This window comes from Cebus imitator, unplaced genomic scaffold (assembly GCF_001604975.1).
Source record: "Cebus imitator isolate Cc_AM_T3 unplaced genomic scaffold, Cebus_imitator-1.0 Scaffold118, whole genome shotgun sequence".
In the NCBI taxonomy this organism is placed as follows: Eukaryota; Metazoa; Chordata; class Mammalia; order Primates; family Cebidae; genus Cebus; species Cebus imitator.
Window position 1 is genome coordinate 1139950 of NW_016107433.1, and position 4923 is coordinate 1144872.

Below are 4923 nucleotides of genomic sequence, written 5' to 3' on the forward strand. Positions count from 1 at the left end.
GCGGTTTCACTCTTGTTGCTGGGGCTGGAGTGCAATGGTGCAATCTCAGCTCACTGCAACCTCTATCTCCTGGGTTTAAGCGATTCTCCTGCCTCAGCCTCCAGAGTAGCTGGGATTACAGGAATGTGCCACCACGCCTAATTTTTGTATTTTTGGTAGAGACAGGGTTTCACCATGTTGGCCAGGCTGTTCTCGAACTCCTGACCTCAGGTGATTCACCACCTCGGAGTCCCAAAGTGCTGGGATTACAGGCATGAGCCACTGCGCCCAGCCTAGACCAGCAGCTTCTAACAGCCTACTATCAATAGGAGCAAAAGTATGACTTGAAATTGGAACTTATATTTAAAAGGGAAAGAGTGACCAGCCTGGCCAACATGGGAAACCCCATCTCTACTAAAAAAATACAAAATTAGCTGGGCGTGGTGGCATGTTCCTGTAATCCCAGCTACTCAGGAGGCTGAGGCATAAGAATCGCTTTAAACCAGGAAGTGGAGGTTGTAGCGAGCCAAGATCATGCCACTGTACTCCAGCCTGGGCAACCACAGAGTAAGACTCCATCTCAAAAAGAAAAGAGAGAAGGAGAGCATAAAAGTTTGAAAAATTTGCAGCCTGTCCTTGTGGTAGAGAAAGAATCCAAGCAGGCTGTGGAGCACCCAATTGCTAGAGAGAGCAGCATGACTGAAAGGGAGCCAAATGCTAATATCTAAGACAATGGGGAAAAGGCCTCAAAGGCATTTCAGAGATCTTCTAGGCAGCCCCCTAACAGGTTCAGAGGCCTATGAGAAGAAAATGGTTTTGGTGACCAGGCCCAGGGCCTTGCTGCCCTGTACAGCCTTGGGACACTGCTCCCCACGTCCCAGCTGCTCCAGAAGTCATGGCTCAAAGGGCCCCAGGTACAGCTTGGGCCACCACTCCAGAGGGTATAAGCTGTACGTCTTGGTAGCTTCCACATGACATTAAGTCTGCAGGTGCACAGAATTCAACAGTGAAGGAGGCTTGGCAGTTCTCACCTAGATTCCAGAAGATGTACAAAGAAGGCTGGGTGCCCAGGCAGAAGCCTGCCACAGAGAAACTCTACTAGGGTAGTGCTGAAGGGAAATGTGAAGTTGGAGGCCCACACAGAGTACCCCACCATGGCACTGCCTAGTGGAGCTGTAGGAAGGGAGCTACTGCCCTTCAGACTTGAGAATGGTAGCGCCACCAGCAGCTTGCAACCTCAGCACTAAAAAGCTGCAAGCACTCAACTCCAACCCACGAGAATAGCCATGGGGCCTGCACCCTGCAAAGCCACAGCGGTGGAGCTGTCCAAGACCTTGGGGACCCACCCCTTGAACCAGGGTGCCTTGGATGCAGGACATGGAGCCAAGGATTATGCTAGAGTTTTCATTCCTGCCCCGACTTGCATGGGGTCTACTGCCCCTTTCTTTTGCCTGTTTCCTTTTGAAATGGAAATGTATATCCAATGCCTGTGCCACCATTGAATCTTGGACGTAAATAACTTGTTTTTGGCCAGATGCAGTGGCTCATGCCTATAATCCCAGCAATTTGGGAATCCGAGGTGGGCGGGTCACGAAGTCAGGAGTTTGAGACCAGCCTGGCCAACATGGTAAAACCCTGTCTCTACTAAAAATAAAAAATTAGCCAAGCGTGGTGGCATGTGCCTGTAATCCCAGCTACTTAGAAGGCTGAGGCAGGAGAATTGCTTGAACCTGGTAGGCGGAGGTTGCAGTGAGCCAAGATTGTGCCACTGCACTCCAGCCTGGGATACAGAGCAAGACTCTGTCTCAAAAAACAAACAAATTTGTTTTTGATTTCATAGGCTCATAAGTGGAAGGAACTCATCTCCAAATGAGACTCTGGACTTGGGACTTTTAAGTTAATGGTGGAATGAGTTAAGACTCTGGGGGACTACTGATTGGGAAGGGATGATTGTATTTTGCAATGTGAGAAGCACATGACATTTGGGGGGCCAGGACAGAGTGATATGGTTTTGATGTTTGTCCTCTCCAAATCTCATGTACACATGTAATCCCCAATGTTGGAGGTGGGACCTGGTGGCAGGTATTAAGATCATGGGGATAGATCCCTCATGAATGTCTTCGTGCAGTCCTCACAGTAATAAACGAGTTCTCACTCTATGTTCATGCGAGATCTGGTTGTTTATTTATTTATTTATTTATTTATTATTTTTTAAGACGGGGTTTCACCATGTTGGCCAGAGTGGTCTCGATCTCCCGACCTGGTGATCCACCCGCCTCGGCCTCCCAAAGTGCTGGGATTACAGGCGTGAGCCACTGAGCCCGGCCAATCTGGTTGTTTAAAAGAGCATGGCACCTCCTGCCAACTTGTTCCCGTCCTTGCCATGTGACATGCTGGATCCCGGTCACCATCCACTATGACTGTAAGCTTCCCAAGGCCTTTGCAAGCACCATGCTTCCTGTAAAGCCTGTAGAACTGTGAGCCAATTAAACCTCTTTTCTTTATAAATTACCCTGTCTAGGTATTTCATTCTAGTAATGTAAAAAAGGCCTAATACTCTGCTCCTGCCAGCCCCTTATTGGCAGTAAATGCCCTTTTGCCTTTCTCTGGCTTGCTGCACCACTCTATTTGGGGAAGCAGCCTCTACTACCCAAATAAAAGATCGGGCAGGAAGGGAAGGCTCTGACCTACTCACCTTCCTCTGAAACCAGCTATCTCAATCACGCTGGGCAGGAACCAGGAAAAGATACAACCCAACATATGGCCCTGATAACTTGGCCCACATGGCTTAGGGAAAAAGGGAGACAAAGGAAAAGAGCAAAGCAAAAGAAAGAAATAGCACTTCAAAGTTTCATGGCTCAAAGGGAAATTGTCTTTGCTTTGTTTTAAGCAGCATTTGAGACAGAGTTGGATCCTTAAAGATCAAAGACATGAACTAAAATATAGCTAGAAGCTGGACAGGACTGTTTAGTCCTTCCCAGAAACACACAAAGTGCCTGCCACCTCCTGCCAGAGGGGCTAGCTTCAAGGACCATCAGGAGCAGAAGCTGTCTTAGCCTGCTGGCAGAATTCCCATTAGATTAAAGCTTGCACATTTTTTCAGAAAAACTGCAGCCCAAATAATCAGCTTCCTGACTTTACGTGGCAGAGGCTGCCAAAAGCCAGTCTCCATTCCCTCAGTGCCTCAGCTGACCAACCAACAAACAACCCCAGCTGCCCTGCAGTCAGCAGTCAACAGCCACTCATCATGCCCTGTTCAGAGGGGCCAGGGCCTATGCCTAACACCACATGCCTTCACATCCTTGGCACACAGGCTTCCTGACACTAGGTAAGGATTTATGTTTGAAGCACATGTGCAAATGGGAGAGGTCAAAGGTCACTCAAGAAGCATTATTCTTGGTCACTGCAACAGGGCTCTGGTTCTACAACAGTCTATAGAGATGGGGAACCACTAAAGCACCTGTGCTTAAAACACAAATTGCTTGGGTTTTCCCACAGGAGAAGCCTCTCCTTTCTCCAGCAGCTAGCCCTAAACACCTTCCTATAGACTCTGCTCCACAGGTAAGATGGTGTTCATTAGTGGATGGCCCAGGAGCCTCTGTACAAACTCTAGCCTCGACTTGAGAATCTGAGTGGACTGTCTAAGGGGAGAGCAGCCAGAAGCTGACACCCACATTGGGCACCATTCCACCTCCAAGTGTCAATGACACAGAGAGCAGCCCCACAGAAGCCCAGGTTGCATAGTCCAATGAGGTCACAGCTGAGTCAGGGTTCAATGAGAATAAGCCCCCACTCTTCAAATACTGCATGACATTAAGTCTTTTCCAAAAGCATGGTGTTTTAAAGCTATCAAAAGGTGCACTTTTCTATCTTTCAGAAAGTCTTCATAAACTTGAAGACTACCATCCAACCAATCTGACAGAAACAAAGCAGACCCTGTAAATATACTAAAAAGAACTAAATTGTACTCTTTAAATGGGTGAATTGTATAGCACATTAAATTACAAGTTAATAACACTCAAGAAAGTAGGAATAAAAGGAAACTACCTCAACACAACAAAGGTCATATATGAAAAACCACTCTAGGCGCAGTGGCTTACACCTGTAATCCCAGCATTGTGATTGCTATGTAACCAGAGTAACTGAAGCCAGATTCCCTCGATTCCCACACCAGGAATCAAACCTGGGCCACCTGAGTGAAACCCAGGAGTCCTAACCACTAGGCCACCACAGAAGCAGGATTCCCAGCACTTTGGGAGGCCAAGGCAGGTGGATCGCTTGAAGTCAGGAGTTTGAGACCAGCAAGGCCAAGATGGTGAAACATCGTCTCTACTAAAAATACAAAAATTAGCCAGGTGTGGTGGCAGACACCTGCAATCCCAGCTACTTAGGAGGTTGAAGCAGGAGCATCACTTGAACTGGGGAGGCAGAGGTTGCAAGAGGACCAGATCGCACCACTGCACTCCAGCCTGGGCGTCAAAGCAAGACTCTGTCTCAAAAAGAAAAAAAAGAAAAAGAAAAACCCACAGCTAACATCATACTCAATCGTGGAAGACTGAAAGCCTTTCATCTAAGATGCCTGCTTTCACCACTTCTATACAAGACAGGACTGAAAGTTCTAGATGAAACAATTAGACAAGAAAAAGGAATGAAAGGGGGCTAGGTGTGGTGGCTCACACCTGTAATCCCAGCATTTTGGGAGGCCAAGGTGGGCAGATCACGAGGTCAGGAGTTCGAGACCAGCCTGAACAACATGGTGAAACCCCATCTCTACTAAAAATGCAAAAATTAGCTGGGCGTGGTGGCAGGTGCCTGTAATCCCAGCTACTGGGGAGGCTAAGGAAGGGGGATTGCTTGAACCAGGGAGGTGGAGGTTGCAGTGAGCAAGATCGCACCATTGCACTTCCAGCCTGGGCGACAGAGTGAGACTCCATCTCAAAAAAA

At 47.9% G+C, this 4923-nt stretch overlaps 1 protein-coding gene and 1 long non-coding RNA gene across 3 annotated transcripts in view; one reads left to right on the forward strand and one right to left on the reverse strand.

Annotated features, from left to right (window-relative positions):
• LOC108311822 overlaps positions 1-1630 on the forward strand; it is a 12380-nt gene extending 10750 nt beyond the window's left edge. Inside the window, exon 3 of the long non-coding RNA XR_001828373.2 lies at positions 1583-1630. This is a non-coding gene — a long non-coding RNA (uncharacterized LOC108311822). The remainder of the gene's footprint in view (positions 1-1582) is intronic.
• RANBP10 (RAN binding protein 10) overlaps positions 1-4923 on the reverse strand; it is an 86581-nt gene that overhangs the window by 58290 nt on the left and 23368 nt on the right. The window lies entirely within an intron of this gene.